A 24,117-nucleotide genomic window follows, 5' to 3' on the forward strand; every position below is an offset into this window, starting at 1 on the left:
TTCCCACGACTCGCCTTCACACACTCCATGCTCTAGTTAAACCCAACTACTTCTTTGCAGAATCATTACCCTTTGATTCTTCCCGGCTTTGCTCACGGTTTCAGAAATGTTCTTTTCTTCTATCTGTCTGCTCAAGTCCTCCTTGCCTTTTAAGGCCCAAATCCAGTGTCGCCTCTTCGGTAAAGCCCCCAGTTAGCTCTTCTCTGAACTACAATAATACTTAATCTATACTGCTTTCATAGAGCACAGCGCTTTCTACTATGGATTCTAGCAAAGCAGGCACACATCTCAGACCTGCTGCTGGGTGAAAACTTTTCTGAGGGCAGGATCTGTGTCTTGTTTATCTGTGTATCCCCCCCACTGCTGAGCACACAGTGTACTGCACTTGTTTACATATTTGTTAAGTGAATGAGTAAATGCATGGACTTTACGTGTAGCCTAAGGGACGTTGGTTGTTTTTTTTTTCCTAGTCTGAAGCAGATTAGAAGTAGTGTATTAGAGAAGAAATGCGGATTAACATGAGGCTGGCACAACAAGAAGAAACTTGATCACTGAAGAAGAGAAATAAAAACTGTAAAAAGAAGACATGAGAACTAAAAATATTATAGTTATCTGGGGGTAAATAAACACAGAAGCAAATAATCTTATAGACTAAGGACCAAATAGTTAATGCCACTTGCAAATGCTTGGAAACCACAAAACAATATTCAAATACACAGCATTATTTTTATACTTCCACATCCTCATCAGCATCAGTAGAAACACAACACAGTTGTTGTTTAATGATGATGACCCTGAGGCATTTAGAAAAGTATGAATTATGGTAAATATATTCTAAGAAAGCTGGATATCAATCCAAGGTATTATACATCAAAACTTAATATTAATAAAATAAAATATCTTTTGATAATTAAGAGGAGATAAGCTTCTGTTATATGGCATCCTCTATTTGCATAAACTGATTTCCATAGTGAAGTCACATAAATAAGCTCTCTCCCTTTACACATGAAGACACCTATATATTTTTCGAAACATAAGAGAAACAATTGTTGTACCATTAAAAATAAAATATGCTCAAAAAAATATGCCCATGATATACAATTTAGGAAAACAGAAGAGGGGTAAGACAAAAGAGCATAGTTTTCCAGGATCTACAATTTATTACTAAAAAATAGTTGTGTGGATACATGTATATGTATGGCTGAGTCGCTTTGCTGTTCACCTGAAACTGTCACAACATTGTTAATCGGCTATACTCCAACATAAAATAAAAAGTTAAAAAAATAGTTGTGATTACACAATATGTATAATTATATATGCTGCCCTTTAGTATATAGCATAAATAGTCCAAGTTATTATAAGCCCTTCATAAACATTTTAATGACTCAAAAATCCTAATGGATATGGCATAATACACTTAACCAATTCCCTAGAGTTGAACATATAGCTTATTTCTAGTTTTATAACATAGATATGTCTAAGAAGATTTGCTATGAGCTGATAATTGTTGCTGAGTGAGGAACTCATGAGGGTTCACTATGATGTTCTTTCTACTTTTGTATATGTTTGAAATATCTACAATGAAAAGGTAAAAAAAATATTCATGATAAACATTTTGTGTACAAAGTTTTTTATTTATTTCTAATTATTTTCTTAGGTTAGACTTTAGTACTAGCTGCCTGGTTCAAGATCTGACTCCATCATTACCTAGTTATGTAACTGCAGGCAAACTGCTGATGTGTTCTCAGCTTTAGTTCCCTCAACTGAAAAATGGGTGTAATATGGTGACTGATAGGGCTGTAGTAAGGATTATCATATGACATGATATACATCACGTGCCTTGCATAGCACCTGGCACGGTGTTAGTGTACGATAAATATTATCTTGTAAAAACAAAATGCTGGTTGCATAATTATATGTGTTGTGGTTATTAAAAAGTCATCATGTATAAACCGAGAAACATGCCAGAAATAACACACTGAAGTGTGCATCATGGCCATCTCCAGGTGAGGCATTTATTCGAAAGATACTGACAATGCTAAAATAATTTAGACTCTTAACTACCAACCATTATGGAGCATTTTCTATGTGACCGATACTGGATCAAATGCTTCACACATATTGATATTATTTCATTTAATCTTCACGAGAATTCTTGGAAGCAATTACTATTACTATTCTTATTTTATAACTAAGGAACTCAAGGCTAACCGATTAATTAACTTGCCCCCAAGGACACAGGAATAGAAAGGGCCTGTTGTCAAACACAGGTCTGAACCCCTGGAATTCATCCCTAAGCTATTGGAAATGGCCTTTGGACCTTGCTCTCTTTTGTAAAGACCTCAGTGTTTTTTCTTTTTTTTTTTGGCTGCGCCCTATGGCATGTGGGATCTTAGTTCCCCAACCGGGGATCGAACCCGTGTCCCACTGCATTGGGAGCATGGAGTCTTAATCACTGTGCCACCAGGGAAGTCCCCTCAGTGTTTCTAATCTTTATCCCTCAGAGGCAGATTTAAGTTTTGGACAAAATTTCGGCCCAACTTTGGAAGTTAAACTGGACCTCTGGTTAGAGCATATTTTCCTCCCTTTCACTTTCGTCAGTATTATTTAATTAGAAAAAATGTATTCTAAAAAACAATTTTAGAGAAGAAGAAGAAGTACTCCATAAAATAAGCTGCTCTTTAAGAATGCATATCTTATGGTCCAAAAAAGTTAATATACATGTTGGTTTAGAACAATGATTTCCCACTGGTTTGATTAACTTATGTCCTAACTGTAAAATAATTCATTATCAAACACACGCACATGCACACTCTTTAGAACACCTATAAAGTGGTCCATATTACATATTTCACTTTAAATATATAATCTCTAAATGTGTATGCATATGTGTATATGTGTAAGATACAGTGAAAGTTTGAATTTGGAAAATGCTTCAAAAGTCGAAAAAGATGGTTTTCTACAAATGTTACGAGAAATTAAGTCACAGGAAGCCTTAATTTTAAAAAAATGGTCAGATGGCAAATTAAGTCTTTTATTTTGGGTCTGGGAGGCTACTCCTGTGCAATGTACTCTAGACAAGAAACACCAAAGGGGATGCTGCATCTCTTCTGCCTCAGACAGCACATTTATGCATCTGTATTATAAAAAATGTGCCAGCACTAGCAAGCTCACAGTACTGAGCAAAGTGCTACAGTTACAGCTGGGAATTTGTATTTCTGGGCTGGCTCTATTTACTGGTTGGTGGGTTTTTTGGGGGGAATCTGTTTCTCCCCGGGGGTCCCAGTGGGGTGTTTTTTGTGGGGTGTGGTGATGAAGGAAGGAGTTTTTGTGAGTTCTATTTTGGATTTTGGTGAGTAGAAAAGCAGGGAATTTGCCAGCCTGCTACTCAGTTATACTGAAACATGATGCAAACTGCCTCAATTTGGAGCACAGAAGGTGCTGAAAAAATTTTCTGAGGAGGTCTTGAAATATCTAAGCCTGTCTTCAAGGAAGGACTCGTTTCTCTCAAAAATCACCCAGTAAATAATAGAGTATGTTGTTATTGTCTCTCCTCCCATAAGTGGCTCCCTAAGTCACTACCCAAGGTATCACACTTGAAAGGTAGCCATTATGATATTTAAAAATTACACTGTGTTCTTTAATAATTCCCAGGAGAGTATTAAGAGGAATATGCTTGAATGTGGGCCTTCTTTACAAAGTCACTTCTACATATGCACACTGTTAGGAGTATAGGCTGCAAATGTTTGAACAAGCTGTATTTCCATATTTACATTGTCCAGTCTATTTTCTTTTTCCTATTTTCCTGAATATGCCTGAACACATGTGTCCAGTATAAACCTACAATTGCACGGCCATGTCTACGTGTGTTTCCAATTCCAAACTATCTTCAAAATGGTTCAGCTTTCTAGAAACACAGCCATATAATTTGTTTGAATTGAAAAACTGCTTGGCAAATGCACGCAGGTCATAATGGCAGGTAACAGATCATTTATTGAAGTGCTGAAACAAACAGAAAACAAAGTCCAGGACACGATCTCAGAGCAGCACTTCCCTTGTGAGATCCTCTCAGCTGAGGAAGGACTGAGTGAGACAATAATAAAACAAATACCCGTAGGCTTTTCAAACAGTAACAACCCGCTCCAGGTTAGCAGCATTTCTGGACCTTGATGGTACAATGATGTCCTCAACCCTTGCTTTCAGACACTGGATTGCTCCTTGAGTAGCCTTTATCATTTCCCCCCTAAGTTTTGTTGAAGATGTCCTTGAAATTAGATCATATTTGTTCCTGACAAAGCATATGTATGTTGTGGCATCACTCTAAAACCAAGGATGGGTTTTAGCTCCATGAAGAAAAAAAATTCCAACAACCTTTCATGCTGAGATTTCTCATGCTAGTTCTCAGCACAGAAGTGATTTTTTTTTTTAAGTTGCATAAAGCCTAGCAAGGTTTAAGTTTTCCCAGCAAGAAGAAAGTGTTTTTCAGCTGTTAAATTTTTCAGATGCTTTTTCTGAATTTGGATACAACTCAAAAACATGTTTGTTTTAAAATGTAAACCTTTTTATGTACAGAGGTTTGCATATAGAGAAATGCTATTACTATGTTTAAAGGTACTTGCTTTTGAAATAAGGAAGTCATGGGCACTTAAATATAACAAACTGAACGTTGCTTTATGGACATTTCGTTAGGCACTAACATAAATACGATGTTCTGGAGGACCACGGAGCACACGTTTGCTGACAGGATCACTTATGACACTGGAAGTGGATGTACTTCCATGTGAGAGCAAATGGTGGCCAGGTTTGGACTGAAGAGCATCCTTACAGTCAGCTGGTATGCTTTCCCAAGACCCTTCACTCCAGTTGCGTGGCACTTCTTGGCCCTAACTTGCTTGATTCCTCAGCTTGTTGACTGGGCCAAAGTTGATACAGCATATGGTATTTTAAGCACAAAAATGAAGAAACACATTGAGGTCTCAGCAGAGAGGCAGAGATGAGGGTAAATCTTCAGAAGGCCTGCTGTCTGCCTATTTAATGGGTCTAGTCACTCTTCAATTTTAAGCACATTGTAGATATGTTGAATAGGAAAATATATTATCTTTATCTACCCATTTTTTAAAAAACATTTTTATTGAAGACTCACAGTAAGAAGTTCATTTTACATTGTGATCCAGTGATTGTTTACATACATACATGGAGATACACACGCACACACACGTGTGTGTATTCCAGAGACAGAAGGTAACCAATCTACCCACATTTTAAATCTTAAGATTCTTTGTAATTCTATTGAGTATTTTTAAAAATTTTATTTTATGGAAGTATAGTTGATTTACAATGTTGTGTTAATTTCTGCTGTACAGCAAAATGATTCAGTTACACACACACACACACACACATATATATATATATATATATATACATTCTTTTTCATATTCTTTTCCATTATGGTTTATCATAGGATATTGAATATAGCACCCTGTGCTATACAGTAGGACCTTGTTGTTTATCCATTCTAAACATAACAGTTTGCATCTGCTAATCCCAACCTCCCAATCCGTCCTTCCTCCCCCCTACCCCCACTGAGTATTTTATTGCTTGGAAAGTTGAATATCAAGGATTAGAAATTCAGCACACTTCAAACTTCTAATCAAGTACTTTCCAAAATTAAGAAAAGTACCTGATCTTCTGGTTTAGTCTTTGAAATGCCAACAAAATTTATCCTTTCCCTTATTCATTCATTATTTATTTATTTATTCATTCCCCAAACATTTATTGACAGCCTACTATATGCCTTACACTATATACCTGCAATATTTCTAGGCCAGTTACTTCACAGTTGCTTTAGAATTTATGGCAGTGCTGGTCAGATGGTTCTTGAAAGGGAGAATCTTCCAGAGTAAAACAACCTGTTCATAGTGCTTCCTATCTAGCAACTAAGAGCCCTGATAGCATCTCTCCTAACCTCTTATTATGGTTCTAGTATAAAACCATAAGTCTATTTTTATTTACTTTTCATATTTAACCCTAATTTTAAATGTTGAGTGCAAACATGAGACTTTAAGAATATTTGAAAATAACTTTGCCATAATAAGGTCTTCCTCACATCTTACATGATACATAGAGAATATTTACACAAATTTTCCCATGTTACTGATATGCAGAAAACTGACTTACCTACTTTATAGTGATTATGAAAATAAATGAGCTAAAGCATGTGAAGTTCTAAGAAGCAGAGTAAATAAACATTATTATACTAGAATCACCAGAGACAGTGTGTCTGCTCCCCTCTTGATGAGGGCAGTATATGTACAGTAAGAAGACAGGTTCTAAATATTTATTACTAGACCTTCTTCAGGTGGGTGTGTCCTTCTACTGCAGTAGAAACCATTATATAAGTATAGAGCTGGAGCCCAATTCAATTACTTACATGGGTCTTCCAGAAAATGGTTAAGGCCAGGGACTTAGAAAAATGCAGAAGACTGACCATACACACAGGTGGAGGAGACATGAGTCTCTCTCCTCATCATGTAGGTCATAATTCAAGGTCATGGAGTTGCTACGTTTTAAGAGTAAAATGTTTTGAGGCTTTTAAAAGAATTTTAAATGAATTAACTTTATTTTGGGAACTATGATTTGGGCATTATTAAAATATTACAATTGGATATAGTTTCATAAACAAAATTATAGGCCACCTTTTCAAAAGATCTTAATAACTCAATTTTTTTATGGGTACAGTCAGTTGTCTGTTTAAAGTTATTACATCTTCCAAATCATGTTACTTTGCACAAATGACAAACTGGCATGTGCATATCAACACAGAGAAAGAAGGAACTGCTAAGGTCATGTAAGTAGGGACATGGCAGGCTTCAAGCATGGAGGCCAAAGGCGCCAGAAACATGGGCAAACAGCTTAAAATTGTCCCTTCTTTTGTTTGTGCATTGTTTCTATATGGAAAATTACATTTCTCTGAGAGTATATGTGTAAATATGCATCTGCTAGTATTTTGGCAACTCTAAGTTACCTAAATTAGTTTTGATCAACACTGTCGGATTTTTAAACCCACCAACGTAATAAAAGCAAGTTTAAAAAAACACAAACAAATCCTACAGTACATTGTGTGCTCTGCTGTTCCAAGCCTCAGTTTCAAGACAAAAGGAGAGCGAGACTTTGTCATTTGCTAGCTGTTAATAATCAAGAGAAGATCTGCCAGACAAGCTCTTCAAGGGCTCTGTCTGTCTGGACCAGGTATATACTGCAATACACAAAGGGCTTTGCAGGGGGAGAAAAATGAGTGTTCATGGACAATGATGCAGCTTTCTTAATTAAGATTTTCATTACTGATACATACATTAAGTTCTGCAACTGCAAGAGCCAAAGCACTGTCATGTGCAGGTAGATGTCCCTGATTCCACCTTCAGGCAGTAAAGCTAAAACATATTAAATGTGCACCCAGCAAACGTTGTGGGAGCCAGGAGAGCTCCAGAAATATTTCTGTTGAATGCAGAGAGGCCCCATTAAAAGCAACTTTGTAATGCACCTAATAGGCAGGAGAAAAGCCCATACCAACAAACAGTGCGCACATGTGTTCCTATACGGGACTGCTTTGAGGGTCCAGCCACAGACAAAGGTAGCTGTAGCTGACCTAGAAATAATCTTTACAGTCACATCAATAGCTCAGGCCTGAAAAGGACCTTTGATCTTTAAGGTTTTTTTAATGCCTATTGTTGAGAAAAGAAATAAATGACTGATTTGGGGTAGTTTTTGGAAGATGGTAAAGACTCCTGTCCACAGCTGGCCTTGACTCTGTCCCTTTGGGTCACTCAGTCTGTTTTCCCTGGATCCTCAGGCTGGTCCACAAGTCAGTATGATCTGCCAAGGGTGTACTGTTCCCATGAAATAATCTGACTGTGGTGTGGGGAAATCTTTCTTCTTAGATCAAGTTATTTTTTGCTAAGAGATGAGAGGAAAGTAAACCCCTGCACAATCCTAGAAATGGATGAATATCTAGAGTATGTGTTTTCGATTACATCTTAACTAAAGCCTAACTCGTTTTAGGGTTGCTGGCACTGTTAATGTGCACCCAGCTCTCCCTTGTTTTTCTGGCTTCTAATTGCATCCCTTCCTGTTTCAAAGTCTGTGTCCCTTTGTGGGGCTACCCAAAGAGCTCCTGTCTCCTCTCTAAAGAAAGCCTCTATCTCTTGGTCATTACCAAAGAGGAAATGATTATTAGACACTGAACTTCATGAAAGATCATTGTATCACAACAGTCAAAAATTATACATTAATTTCCTATTAGGTAAAAGCATTTATCTGGAATTTAAATGTAATCCCTCATTTTCTCAGAAAGAATAAACCAGAATCCAATATCAAAATCACTCAAAAGGATGTCTTTAAAGTGTTTTGGCTATAGTTCTTTGTTGTTTGAGGAAAAGGGGAAAATTCCCAATAATAGTGACCAGTAAGATTTCTCTTGGATTCCTGCACCAAGATTCAGATCTCTGAAGTAGTTTTCTGGATGTTAGTGTACATTTCTGAAATTCTTCTCCTAGGTATATCAGAGAGTTGGAGTGGAGTGGTGAACACACAGCCTACTGTGAGGTGGCTGACCTCTGTACCAATTCTAGACGAGTGATGTTAATGACTGGTGATAATAAGATGATCAAGAAATTGACTCTTTATAAATAGAGATAGACAGATAGATAGATATAGACACATTGTCAACAGATACTTCATGCATTTTGGGAAAACTAAACAGTATTAAGGTTCTTCCTAAGCTTCACTGAAAAGTGCTATTATAAAACTGGTAGACTGGTAGTCATATAGGCTCAAACACATTCTAGAAAAAAAGTCTACATTTTCTTACTCTTCACCACATTTTATGACTGTGGTGTCCCCTTTTGCATCTTCATGTTCATCCTTTTGCTGTTCATTGTGGTTATCACTTTCACAGATTTTTTTTTTGGATTTTTAAAAGAATATATATATGTATAACTGAGTCACTTTGCTGTACAGAAGAAATTAACACAACATTGTAAATCAACTATACTTCAATAAAATAAAATAGAATAAAAAAACGGGTAGAGGAGCATGTGGAATCTAATGGTAAAGAACTAATGTAGTGACACTATTTAAGTCTGATGATTATGGAGAAAAGCAGGGGGAAAAATCCCAGAAAATGATTCCAACTAGAGACTTCCTGTTACTTCTCTTATGCGTCCTTGACTAGCTTGTAAGGACCAGAAAGAAGGACATTGTTAGAGGATTTAAGAGTAACTTTTACTCAAATTCTGTCATGAGACACAGGCTTCTCTCACCCAAAGTACAGGGTTAATTTTAAATTAGAGGTGATAATTATTTTCCATGTACTAAAAGCCTAGAAATTTCCAGGAAGGAACTAAAGGTGGAATCAGTTTTACCCTACCAAAGTGTGAGAGGTAAGGTGGTCCATTTTAAATAATCTGGAAATGATTCTCTGAACAAGGTAGGTATGCCTGATTTGTCTTCAATAAGCTCACATTAGAAGAAATGAGAAATAACAGAGACTACAGAAAGAGTGCGTAAAAGAAGAATCCAACGAAAGAAAAAAAAAAAAAACCTTAATTTTATCACTACAAAGACCTCCTGTGCAAGAGAGTAGAAAGACTCTTTGAATAAGTAGGTGGCATATGTACCATACATATATATAATGTATACCCTATATACACACCTTTGCCCAGCTTTAAATTGGCAACCATGTTTGGGGAAGAAAAGAAAAGGGTGAGAAAGAACATGAGGAAGACTCAACGTTAATTAATAACACTCAACATTAACCATCATTACTGGGTCCCTGTTTGGCCTCTGAGTATAAGCTATGTTATAGAGGGAGGGGTATAATATGTGACGTCTTCTAAGGGCATCATTAAGAAAGCCAGACATTCGGCACTCTGAGTTGGCAGAGGGGCAGCGCGGCCTCTAACTGCTCCAGGGGCATCACTGAAACCTAGCTCGTAGTCATGTGCTCCCACCTTGGGCAGTTTCACTGCTCAGGTAGAGGAGTCATATACTAGGCCTGGGTCCTACCATTTGCCTTAGCTTGTGGTTGGTTTAAAGGAGCTTCTGTACAACCTTGAACATGATTGCCTCTTTTCTGCTTCCCTTCTGGACGCTACCTAAGGATTTAGGGCACTGCATACGACTTTCAGACATGGCTTTCCGTTAAAGAGGGAGAAAGGATGCCCCGAAGCACGTGCCATCCCTTATCAGATGCAGATGAACTTTTTGTGCTGAAGGAATGCTCCAATTACCACTCAGAACAGCGCTGCACAACTCCTGCCCCTCTGAGAAGCTTGGGGTACACACTCCGGGAATCAGATGCTCTCTATCCCCAAACACAGGGAAGATGCTCTGTCAGTCTGCACCGTGAAGGGCAGGGGCTGATACTGTCAGTGTGGCATTTCTGCCTCTCTAGCGTCTTTCACTTTCCCTGAAGTTGTTGATAAATATTCCATTTCATTAAGTATGTAGTAATACACATGGGAGTCAGAGACAGAGAGAGAGAGGGAAAGGTGGAGGACACTGATGACATGGCCTCTAGCACTTTATTTATGAGAACATCCAGAAATCTCTATCTACATCTGGTAGAAGAATAGTGTCAATTCTGCCCTGGAGACATGGATCAAGCAATGTTGCCAGTGTGTATTTTTCCCTTCCCAATAATTGACTGATTCTGGAGTCTGATGGCAGAGCTCAGATGATCATTTTCACATTCATGTGAGTGAACAATTAGCCTGCCGCTTTGGGGGATGGTGATGTCAAATAAACATGAATGTATGTAACCAAGGGAAGTATTATCAGTGCCTCACCCAGGAACTCCGCGGGTCCCCTGAGTAGTGCTTTTCTCCCCACAGCTTTCGCTGGGAGGGTGGTGAGGGTGTGGGCTGCGTGCAGAGCACAGGAAACAGTGCTGGGGGTGACCTCACAGGGCCTGAGGAGCACTGCCTTTGAGCAGAGGATGAGACAGCTAAACAGCTAAACACTTGTGAGGCTGCTCATTTGCCCTTTCCAAGTTTTTACTGTATTATTCACCTTTTCGTTGTTGACTTATACCTACTCTTAAAATATTAGGGATATGCAGCAGAAACTAACACACCATTGTAAAGCAATTATACTCCAATAAAGATGTTAAAAAAAACCAACAGAAAAATCAGTGAAAAATTCAGCCAAAAAAAAATATTAGGCATATGTCACAATATTTTCCCCAGTTTTTTAAAAATACTTTCTACCATAGTGATTTTTATTTTCATGTAATAAAATTTAATACATTTTTCTTTAAGTTTTCAGTTGATTGTATGCTTGGAAAAAGCATCTCATACCCTCAGTACGAAAGTCTTCACTTATATGGCAAAAAGTTCAATTGACAATTACAGAATTAGTGAAGATGCAGAGAAATGGGCAGCCTCTTTCTTTGCTGGCGGGGGTATACATTGATACAGTTTTGTTGCAGGGCAGTTTAGCAGTAGATAAACTTTACTTTGGCAGTTCCACTACTAGAAATCTATCCTAAGGAAATAATCAGGCAAGTGAATTAAAAAAAAATGCACACATGTATAGAGATGATTACTGTAGCATTGTTTGGTTAGAAAAAATTTCCAAATATCCTAAATGTCCATCAATAAGTGACTAATTCAATAAATTACCCTCCACTGGAGTACAATGTGGCTGTCAAAAAGATAATGTAGATCTATATTTATTAACATGGAAAATGCTTATTACAATGTTGAATAAAAAAACAAGATTACAAAACAGCCAGTAGATTTTCCTTTCATTTTGAAAAGAGAAAGACAAAGAGAAAGATAAAGAGACAGATAAATAGATATGTTTGGAAATATATTCCCCAAAGTGTTACCAGTGGTTATCTCTGGGCAGTGAGATTTTTGAATGGATTTTTTTTCTTTTATATCATCATTGTAACAAATGCAAGCCAAACTAAATGTATACTTTAGAAGTAAAAATTAGAATTTTAACCTTAGGGGAAAAAAGCTTAAACTCTGCAACAACTACTTAAAAATTCAAATATGAGTTTCATAGTTTTAGCAGTTAGTAACTCTCTTAATAGGGTGAACATTCTCTTGAATGGGTGGCATTATTGCCTGCCTCAAGTTTCCTCCAAGTTTGACAATTCAGGTGACACATTATAGTTCTCACCTTAAAAGACTTTAAAGTATAAAAGCTCAAATACTGGAAATAACCCAAATATCTATACCTAGAGCATAGTTAGGAAAATTCTGGGGATTTTATATGATAGAAAATTATTCAGACATTATGGTGGCATTTACAAAAAGTATGTAATTACACTGAGAAGCACTTGTTAGTAAAAAAAATAGGATACAACCCTATATGTACAGTGTATGCTCAACTATGTTAAAATTCAGATAAAAGACTAGAAGGTGATCTAAAAAATTTTTAATAATAGCTTTTTTCTGTTTAGTGGGATTGTGGATGTTTTCTCCATACTCTATACCTTCTTAATATTTTACAATAAGTGTGAATTATAGAATCATGAAAGAAGTAAATATTAAAAAAATACAGCTGCTTTGCTCAGCCGCTGCCAAATTTTACCCCAGATGTATCTGCAATTTAGTTTTGAGTCAAATGGTCCTAATGTCATTTCCTAAAGGGAATCTAGCAGAATGGAATGTGTTCAAATAAAGGAAAGCGGTCATTACCACCACCTCTTTGTAAGCCACCACTTTATAGTGCTTAGAATAATCTGAGTGAGGAATCCTACTGCTACTGGAATTAGGAATTTCCATATTCTTCAGGTCTTCTTCATATCTTGTCTTACATTACCAGAAGCTGGAATTTAGTTGGTCTATAGCACTCTGGAATGTCTCCAGGTCTGGAAGCTGTTTTGGAAGCTGATGGTGTAGGCCACCATTAGGAATGGAGGCTCATCTACTCATTTCAAGTGGGAGTTCCCTTGAATGACAAGGGTGAGCTGCTATATAAGGTCTTCTATAGATAATTAGCTTTCTTTTTCTTATTTTTTTCTTCTCTCTCATCTACCCACTCTTCTTCTCTCCATCCCTCTTTTAAATAAATCGCCTTTCTGTATAGTTAGAGGGAAGCTTTTAAAATTTAGAGAAAATTCACACGGTACCAATACCACACTTCAAGTAGATGATCTAATTGTTCCTAAATGACCGTATTTTAGCAAAATGAGGATGGGAGAAATCAGAATTGTCACTCATATTTGTATGATGCATATTAGAGGCTTGGCAATAAGGCAGACAGTAGATATTTTGTGAGAAAGCAAGAAAATAATTGGGTAATGCCAGGATGGGAGGAAGGAACGGGCAGAAGAAAGAAAAGTAATGACAGGGGTTTCTGTGTCTTTTGGTAAAGGTTATCTAATCACCTGTTCCTGGCCTTTCGGACTAGACGGCAGCCTTTAAACTTCACTAGACTGTTTTTTCTGTACCAAACACAGTGCCTGGTGCAATGTAGGTACTCACCAGATGCTTAGAGAACTGAACGGAGCCCTTTCACTGCCTTTTCATTCTGGCCTCTAATAGAACCAAAACGAAGCTAAAAACTCTAGTATCTTTTCATGTACATTAGGTAAAGCTCCATCCTAATTTGAACTCAAGTGCACATCTCCTCTGAGCTTCCACCTTCATCACTGAACTGCTTCATCACTGAACTGCTGGAGAAAATCACACAAGATAGACAGGTACCACATTAACCCACCAGGCTCACCTATACCTTCCACACTGCCAAGGAGAATACTGCTGTTTTTCTGGCTAACCTACTGCCCATTTGTCCCAAGAACTACTTTAAACCTCTACTTTCGTCAAATCTCCTCCTCATTTATTCTTAGCAGGACCTTGCTCCCTAGGAGCCATCACTTGGGAAACCTCTCAACTTCTCAGTACCAAACGTACACATGGCTCGCATCTATCCCTACCGTTCCTTCTTTTTTCTTGTAACTATAGAAGAGATGTCCCTACTTCTCTCCTTCCACTTGTGCTCAGGATTCCATGTCTCTGTCCTTATCAGGAATCTTCCACTACCAATCATCCTATCCTCTTGTCTCTCCTATACACTGAATCTCTCCTCTCTACTGTATTCTCCTAAGCATATAAAGATGCCAGTATCTCCATTTTTCCCCCAAAATTTTTGACCTCACTCCCCCATTCCAAAGATATTATACTAGCTCATTTTCTTTTCCTTTACAGTAAAACTTCTAAGACTGATACACATTTGCTGTCTCTGTTTCTTCACTTCTTACGCTTTCCTCATCCTGTGACGAATAAATTACTGCTGCTACCTCTTCAACAAGCCACCTTTTGCTAAGGTCAACAATAATTCCAGATTGATATATTAAGTGATATATTTTTCAGTCCTTAACTCACTTGACTTCTCAGTGGTCGCTACCGACCACTCTCTTTGAAACACCTTCTTCTCTTGGCTTCTGTGCCAATGTTTTCTTATTTTCCTACTACCTCTTAGCCGTTCCTTCTGAGGATATTCACAGCCTCATTTTTCTCTACCAGCTGATTAAATATTAAGAGTTCCTCAAGTCCCAGTTGGGGACTTCTTCTCAATCTAACCTTGCCCCTAGGCAATTATCATCCATGCCAACAGCTTCATTCGCCTTTGCTTTACTTCTGAATTCCAGTTGTATATATTCCTCTGCCTACTCAATATGATCACTTATCTCTATCAAAAGCATCTGACACTAGGCATTTTAAAAACAGATCTTATGATCTTTTCTCCACCCCAGTTCTCCTCTGGTGTTTCATATAACCCTGAGTGGCACCATCCTCCATATTGTTTTACAAGCATAAAACCAGTAGTCATAGTTGCCACTTCTTTCTCCTTCATCTCCCACATCCAATCCATAAGAAAATCCTGTATATTTTGCTTCTGAATTACCTCTTGATTCCATTTATTATTCTTCTATTCCCTTTGTCACTGCCCTAGTCTATCTCTTGTCTGTTCTATTACAGCAGCCTCCTTACTTTTGCTCCTTCTAGACCATTTACCATAATGAAACTAGCTTGATCTTTATCTTTAACTTTTAATCTCAAAATTATCGTAGTTTATCATGTAATTGTAAGAGATAATACAGAAAGATCTGGTGTACCCTCTACCCCTCTATTATTGATATATTGGCCCAAGATAATACCTTGTTTAACTATGGTACAATATCACAGTCAGGCAATTGACATTGGTACAATCCATCCACCTTATTCAGATTTCACTCATTTTGCATGCACTTATGTATGTGTGTGTATGTAGTTCTATGCTACCGTATCCTTATGTATAGATTTGCATGGTCACCACCACAGTCCAAATACAGTTACATATAAGAATATTCTGGCCTACACTTTTACAGCCACAGGCAGCTCCATCTCTCCCCCACTCCCTAATCTCTGATAACCACTAATCTGTTCTCTATCCTTATAATTTTCTCATTTCAAGAATCCTATATAAATGAAATTGGCTTTTTCACTCAGTGTAACACCTTTGCTGTTAATCCAAGTTGTTGTACATACCAAGAGTTCATTACTTTTGAGTGCTGAGCAGTTCCATGGTATGGTTGTACTACAGTTTAACCATTCACTCATTGAAGGACATCTGGGTTTCCAGTTTTGGGCTATCATGAATAAAGCTGCCATAAATTTTGATTTTGGTGTGGATATGTTTCTGCTTGTTTGGGATAAATGTACAAGAGTAACATGATCTTTTTAGAATAAAAAGTTGATCAAGCCACTTTCATTCTTAAATTTGCTTTCCTATTGCCCTGAGGCAAGTCCTTAATATGGCCGACAAAGATCCTGATATTATCAGGCCCTGTATTATCTCTTCAGCCTCAACCTGGCTGCTTTTCACCTCATTCTCTCTATTCTGCTACATTCAGGGCCTTCATTCATGCTGTTCCCTCAGCCTGGAAACCTCTTCCACCACCTAATCTCACTTCTTATTTTACATCTTCAGATGTCAGCTCAATGTCACTTCCTCAGTGAAGCTTGTACTGTACTTCCAGACTCACTTATTAAATATTCCCCTCCTATATTTACTATTATTATTATTAAGTATTCCCCTCCTATATTTGTTCTTAGAAAACCTGGCATTTTAATGTCATAACAGAAAGCACAGTTTGCAGTTATAAGTTCTTTCATGTGACAGTTTGGTTAATATCCGTCTTTCATCCCCCAAATTATAAACTCCAGTAGGGCAGAGACCATGTCTGTTTTGCTCATTATTATACTTTCAGCACTTAGTAGACATTTACTTTGTGTTTGATGAAATTCAGCCAAGGCTTTTAAGACAGATAGTCTTGGATTCAAGTTCTATCTCTATCACTTCCTAGGCATTCTTGGAAAAATTACTCAAACATACAAAATCTCCATTTTATCTTCAAAATTAGGATTATAACATCATCTATTTAATAAGAGTAGTTTAAAAGGTTAAATCATATAACCATTAATAGTATTTGTCCAGTACCTAAAGAAAGGCAAGCACTCAACAAATGTTATTTCTTATTGTTATTACTATTTTAACAAAAGATAAGAGTTTTTGTATTTTTTTTCCCAACTAGGTTTTAGTCCATTATCTTCATTTCTTGCTTGTTCCTGGGGTTCTGATTCTGGTAACTTTGAGAGTCTGAAAAGGATCCCTTAGTTTAGGTCTCCAATAATTCTATGACTACTGGTTTCAACCTCAGGTATGTCCCCTTAGGCAGATGAGAGCCTTATTTGGCCTCTTGGCTCTGGTTCACATTTTCATCTTACTCAATATTTCCTCTTCTTGTTTTCCAGCCTGTGGATCTTAGGGTTTATAGGAATGCCTCTTCCCCACTCCCAGTTTCCATAGGGAAGCTTTCTAAACATACCTTGCCTCTGGCCTCATTCCTTATACTTCTCCATGGAGGAAAGTCATCATGTTGGTAAGACAGTCCTTGGTCCATGTTTCTCAGTTAGGTGGAACTGATCTATCAAAGTTTATAAGTATGGGAATTTAGACTTTCTCCTTCCTTGACTACTTAGACTAGTGGGAGTTAGTGACCTGGAAAAGTGTTGTTCTTATGCAGACCAAATTTTCCCCTGGGAGAATGGGAGTCAGTGAGCTCTTTTTACCTCTCATACTAAGTTACATCTGTCCACCCAGACTCTGGCAAAAGTTTTGGTTCCTCAGCCATCAGTTCTTTTGTCTTATTTTCCAATGGGTTTAGAATTTGAGTGGGGAAAAACAGTGTTATTTATTGTACCCCTCTAAAGATTCCCACACTTAGGTTTATGCTTTTTCTTGGAATACCATTCCTTTATTCTTCATCTTGTTTACATTCTAGCCATTTTTCAAGACCCAGCTAAATTGCATTTTACATGAAGTTTTCCAGCCCTCAAGGCTCTCTTTCACGAATGAAATCCTATAGTACTTATTGGAATGTTTCATTCCTTTTGGAATTGTTATTTATCATTTGCTACGCATATGAACACTCAATAGTACGACTTCTTTTCCTAACTCAATTTTAAGTTTCTTAAGAGCAAGCAAGGGCAATGTCCTAGTTTATGTTTTAACTCTCCACTAAATATGATTCTTTGTATATAATAAGTACTTATAGCTTATGGGATGATTGTGTTTAAGGCTGGACTACTAACCAGGCTTTGATTTGAAGGCCCAAGTTACAATTGATATGGCTTAGTGGCTGGATGGCTCCTGAAGGGTTAGGGTTAGGGTTGGGGTTAGTGGTGGCAGTGGCCTAAGAAATGAGTGTGTCCCTGAGATGTGTATCAGTGTGTTTTCCTTTTAGTAATATACTCCCCCCACTTCCTTTATGAAAAGCATATGGAAAGCATGGCCTAATAGGTAGAAAGGCTAAGAGAAATGCAAGCAGAGGGAGGTAATGCTCCTGGTTGTGGTAGGCTAGTCTGCAGAAGTGTTTTGATTCTCTGAATTAGTCAAAAGATTGAAAAAAATAGCCACTACTACTATAGGAAAAAAAATGAGGAGGAAGTGTCCTGAAAATGGTATCTGAGCAATGAAAGACAGTGAGTATTTTAAAGATCACTGAATTTAATTTATTCAACCTAAATGCATAAAAGTACAGGTGGGGACATTATTTATGCAGGTATATGCAAATCACTTTATAAAATAGGCAAAGCCCTTCTGCTTTTTGTAAGTTGCCAAGGTGGTTCCTGATATTTTAAAAGCTCTGCACCTTTAATGTAATTTCCTAAGAGTTGGAATCCCTCTGTCAGAATCATAGTCATTGTCAGAGCAAGTTTATTTTTTTTCTCTCCTCTGGGACATTGACAAGGCTCTCATAACCATCACAAAAAGAGTGGTTTCCACAGCGATGTGACTGGAAAAAATCACTTGGAAATCACAGAGGAGCAAGTCACAATGTTCAAAGCAGAGAACATAGGCTTTGAAAACATGAACCCATCTGACCTCTTGAATTTAGAACAGTGAATTCCTGAGCTCCGAAACACGGGGCCCGGCTGTGCATGCCATATTGGTGCTATAAGACTGGCAGTAGGTTGGCTGTGGCATGGTCTATTTCAAACTCCTTCACAGTGCCCAGTGTTGCATGTTCCCAGATGACATTTGGTTGGCAGAAGCCGGGCCTCCAAAGCTGGCAGTCTGGAATGCAGCCCACTGTGTTTTGACAAACACATAATTGACCATCTGATCACCAGCCTACGTTCTGCACTCAGGTCACTGAAGGGACCTGGGCTTTCAATAGGTCTCTCCTCCTTATCTTGTTCATCTCCTCAAACCTTTCTCCAGAAAGTAGTACAGAGAAGACTTAAACACACCCACAGACATCCTCTCATTTGCAAAAAAGAACATGGTACATGCAACATAAGCTGTTGAAAATTTCCTTTAAATTGTCCTGGCAGCCCAAAGTGAACAAGAGAAAAGCACACTTATGGTGAACTCTAATTCAGAAAGAAGGAACAAATATACTGCATTGTTTCAATACCCGGCTGTGCATAAGTTGCAATTCAGCTCAGTGGCTTGGAACTTCTCCTCAGAAAAGGGCAGCAGTGGGAAAATGATAGGAAACTGGGGCAATGATTGACTTTAGGGGCATATTATTAAGAAATGGTTTCATTTTCAGGTGAAAGAAGAGAAAAGCAGGACACTGGCAATGTCCTCTCCTTTTCTGCCTGCCACTCCCCCAAGGCCACTATGGGAGAGAGAGACACACATCTCTGGAGAGCGGTAGGTCAGACTCAAGTTGAGGTCTCTGGTGAAGGTCCCATAAAGGTCTATTTTGGCCTGAAATTTGGCCCCAAACAACACATCATCCTTTCTCCTAGAAGGCAAGGATTATGCACGGGGCCAAGCCAGGCTGGCATTAGGCAAACGTCAATGTCTATGTCAGCACTACCGAATCGCCCCTCCCGTCCACTCCCAGCCCCATCGCACAGTTCAGGCCCTTGGTTTTCATCTGTGATCTGGTCTCCCTTTTCTCAGTCACCAGAATGCTCTTCTTCTAAAACATAAATCTACTTAAAATCCTTCAAAGCCTCCCCAAGCCTGCTGCTTCCAGTCCAAACTTCTTTGCTCGGCATACAAGGCCCTCGTGATCTGCCTCCTGCCCACTTTCCAGCCTCATCTCCTTTGAAAGGATCCCCTTTCAATCACCAAGCTCTAGCCACGAACTCGGGATGAGGCTGCTGCGCAGATACCTTCTGACTTTCCTCTGGCTTTTTTTCTGATTATGATCCCCTTTTGTTTTCCCCTCCTCCCATCCACCTGGTAAACTACAATTCACTCTTTAGACTTTCAGGCCCAGCTTGGGCACCTCCCACATACAGGCGGGTGCTCCTTTCTTGTTCCCCTAGCTACATCTTGTATATACCTCCATTCCAGTGCCTATCACATGGCATGGCCTTTATTTACTATATATCTCCCCTACTGGACTGTGAGATTTTTAACAATGGGGAGCATTTCTTATTTATATAGCAGTTTTAGGAACTGAGCATAGTGACCAGTTTTCCATAAATGTTTGTTGACTGAAAACTGAATGAAGAGCTGTGCATGATAATCAATCAAAACCTAAGCCAAGCAGTAGTATTAGCTTCTAGAAGCAGGGTAGGGGCCTACTAGCAATCTAATGAAGGCAGAAGACCCCAGCAGTAAGGCACTTTAGATGGTTATCACAGGGTGAAAGGAAGAGTGAGGGATAGAGGGTGTGATGGAGGAATGTCTTATTAACAGAGAATGTAGGCAGTTAATTTTCAGCCTTTTCAACATTTAGTTTTCAATATGGAAAGGTGTTCTGAGAATGAACCTTAGTACGAACTGTAGAGAGGTCTACCTTTTAAGAACCTAGTTTCTCAAATAGGGAGAGTCTGTGCTATCTGCTTCAAGGCAGCATGGCAGGTTATAGAGGGCTCCTCTTTGCTCTGCTAAAGATTAATGGGATGAAACACTTTTGGGGGAACATCTGGAAGCTATTCAGCTCCTATTGAAATCTGTGTCAAATGCAGACTGGGACTTTGGACTAAATGCAGTGCCGAGGAGAAAAAAGTTGAACAGGCAGAATGCTGCACCTGTCTGGAGGAGGCCATTAAAGAGGCACTAGGAACTAGAAGCACTGGGGAGATAATGTTTTGATCTGTCCCCAAGGAACTTTTCTTCTCCCTTTGATGGGCACCTGGGGCACCACCTCTGGAGCCATCAGCTGTGTCTGTGGGGCACTTGAGGACAGCAGGACTGTCATAGGCCCTGTCACCTTTGAAATAAAGGCAGTCTCAGGATTTGGAACAATCTAAGCAAGCATGAAGCCTGGCCTGGGGGGTGGGAAAAGGTTAGTGGATATGTGGATGGGCTATTAGCCCATTCAGGTCATTTGCTCAGCCTCCTCTCTGGTTAAAAATTTGGATCTCTCTAGAAGCTGTGAGATTGATGGTTGATATAGCATAGAATCAGCTTCACATTTTCCTATGAGCCAGAGACAGCCTTTCAATTATGTTTTTTATCTCAAAGGTCTCCCCTCGATTTCTAATCTGTGACCCAGGTCTCCAGGCTGCTGCACTGCTTATGTCTGAGGCTTGCCCTCCAGTGCTGACGTCATAATAGCTGAGCCGTGCGGGCAGAAGTGCACGGTGCTGATTCATCCCCGGTGATGTGAGGATTAATGCCTTGTCTAACACAGAGCTATTATGTGAACTGTTTTTACACAAAAGAACTGCAACAAAAATGATTTGCCAGTCAGAGGACTAGAAATATGCAGTGCTAGGTAACTGGAGTCGGGATGCAGAGACGTAAAGTGGTAACCACATGCATGCACGCTGACACCCTCCGAAGCACTGACAGACCCACTCTATCAACACCAAGAATGAGGAATAACAAGACTTGTCAGGGGCAGAGAGGACCCACCCCTGCTGTATAAATGCATTACACACAGCACCAGTCTCTGGGGATTTTAATCAATCTCCTCTCTCTGTCAAATAAATGTCACTTTAGACTTTAGCCTTAGCATCCTTTGGAAGATTCTGCTCCCCTACATATATTTGCAACTAGATTCTAGGAATGTGAGTGGAAGCCACACGCAAGCAAAAGTGCCATGGGAACCTCCTTCCTTTGCAAATGATTGCAACACAAGAAATACCTCAGAGTGTGAAGGAGTCAGTGAAGATAGCATGCTCTGAATAAGGGACAGCGTTCACCAGAGAGTGAGAAGCAGCTGGAAGGATGCTGATAATATTTATCACGTGAGGTAACTGCCACTACCTGTAGCATCTCTTGGGTGGTGTCTCAGGTAGTGACTTTGATTATTTGGGCTCGTGGCCCCAGACTCTCTTTCAAGCAGCTCAAGGTGAAATTTATACAAACCAACTCAGTGCAGCCTGATTTGGGCTTTAAATTATAAATGTTCTCTCTTCATCTGAAATCAAGTTGTTGTTGTTGTTGTTTTCTCCCCAAATGACTTTCCATCTTTTCTAAAAAAAGAATGGTACCTTCTATAAACCTCCTGGCATATGATTTCTCTCTCTCTCTTTTTTTTTTCTCTGTACTTTACTATTTCACACACAATTTTAGCCTAAATCACTAAAGTTTTGTACTTCAGTCTTGTACCTCCTGTAAAAGGATACTAGAAATTTTGTCCAAAAAATGAAAGCTCTGATCTAGAAGTTGAAATTAAAAACTATTGGGCCTAGGGATGGGTGTATAACTGAAGAATAAATAATTGCCCATTGATTGACAGTGGAGCAAAAGCCCAACTGTGGCTGGTATCTGACTGAAGAATGTAAGCTGTAGTTTAGAAGAGCAGTGACTTTTGCAAACAGCAGCCGTGGCTGAGTCAAAGGAAGTCTTCATATAAGTCCAGTGGCTTGGGCTGCTGCTCTTTTCAGCCCCCTCATGATGGCAACTACTACTACCGCCAACAGCATTGACTCCAAACACAAAAGAAGATAATACACACTGAAGAAGCACTGGAAACCACAACAATGTCAACTGGAGAACATGCCAATAAAGACCCAAATTTCCCAAATCTGGTGCTTTTTTGAAAAGGAAAAAAACCACTTTTACTTACATGAAGAGAAGGGGCAGGCCACAGAATGACGGTCAAGGAACTGAAAATCAAAGACAAAACAAGGAATTAAAAATAAACCCAATGATACTGTGGAGAGAAGGAAAGCAAATCTAAGTTTAGACAGGACTAATTGCTCCTAAAGCATGAGCAGTAAGAGCCCATTTTGTCACCTGGAGCTCAAGAAAGAGGAGATTCAGCCTCGTAAAATTTCCAAAGGTGTGACCTGCTGCTACCTGACCAATACAGAAGGAGTGCCAACCTCTTTCTTTGTCAGCTTCATTCTGATCGAAATCATATGAGCATTACCTAGAGCTGCGCTGTTCAATACAGTAGCCACTAGCCACATCTACCTATTTAAATTTAAAATATTTAAAATTTTAGTTCCTCAGTCTACTAGTCACATTCCCAGCGCTCCACAGCCACCTGTGGCTAGTAGCTGCCTTACAGATAGAACGTTTCTATCGCTGCATAAATATCTATTGGGCAGTACTGATGAGAAAAGATAAAAGCTTTACTATGTAGTGCATGACAGATCTTAGCTAATTTTGACGAAGATGAGTGAAACTGATAAACTTTGCTTCTTTTAAGGGTAGATTTAGTATGTTTAATGCCCAGAAGATACTCTGGGCAAATTCAAAGCCTCCATGTATTGTCAATTGTTAGCTGAGGACTGCTACTGCCTTGTCTACCCTGTCTCACCAGCCTAAGAGTGTCCCCTCTGACAAAATGATTTTAAACAAAAGCATTTGTCCCCCAAAATGCATTTCTAATAATGAAAACTTCAGGTTTGGGGGGAGTTGAACTCAACAGTTTCTCATTCTATATTTCAAGTCTGATAATTCTCCTTTGTAATCTTCAACACACAAGCCAAATAAGTGATTATGGGACTGGCCTGTTTGCCACTGTTTTGATAGCTTTTCTTACAGAAGAATAAAACTGAAGTAACAGAAGATCCAAGAGAAATTAATAAACCAAACAAGGATGCTGAGAAGACAAAGCAGGTCTCCCTACCCGACCCAACTCAAATATGTCAAGGACTTAACATACACTGATTGAATTCTTGTCTCTCTGACACCATGATTTTAGCCACTTCACATATGGCCTTCAGAAATATGAAAAACAAACTGTATTAAAAGAGATCAAGTACAAGGACCTGACTAAAGCATAGAATAAGGCTAAAGTAGAAAACTGGCAATTAGAGACTTCACTTCTCAGCAAGTTTTCTGGGAAAATGCACCATCATAGAGGTTCCTCCAAAGAAAAAGTTTTTCCTTTTATGGACAAGGTGAAACCCTGTTCCATGAACATGCAGGAGTGAAGTATGTTGTTCCCCTCTTTGGACAAGAAGAGTTAAGATGAAAATCTGCAGCCTGGACCATAATGTATGCCAACACAAGAGAGGCTGGCTGGCCGTCTCCAATGTTTTTAAATTGTTTCACAAAATTGATGAGCTTAATGAAAATTTTAAGCAAGATAATTAACTTATGTATGATTCATTGAAAGTACACACAAACTTGAAATACGTACATATATATATATATATATATATATATATATATATATATATATATATA

The 24,117-nt window shown here is 38.7% G+C and overlaps 1 protein-coding gene across 23 annotated transcripts in view; it reads right to left on the reverse strand.

Annotated features, from left to right (window-relative positions):
* Positions 1-24,117, reverse strand: part of ZBTB20 (zinc finger and BTB domain containing 20) — an 820,261-nt gene that overhangs the window by 162,519 nt on the left and 633,625 nt on the right. For 21 of the 23 annotated variants that reach the window (XM_029213649.1, XM_029213645.1, XM_029213646.1 and 18 more), the window contains one exon: positions 22,544-22,583. The exons of the other annotated variants lie outside the window; for them this stretch is intronic. The gene's annotated coding sequence lies outside the window, so the exon portion shown is untranslated. The remainder of the gene's footprint in view (positions 1-22,543; positions 22,584-24,117) is intronic. 23 annotated transcript variants of the gene reach the window in all.

The sequence above is a fragment of the Monodon monoceros genome, unplaced genomic scaffold, assembly GCF_005190385.1.
Source record: "Monodon monoceros isolate NGI ecotype Baffin Bay Population unplaced genomic scaffold, NGI_Narwhal_1 Super_Scaffold_11, whole genome shotgun sequence".
Lineage (NCBI taxonomy): Eukaryota > Metazoa > Chordata > Mammalia > Artiodactyla > Monodontidae > Monodon > Monodon monoceros.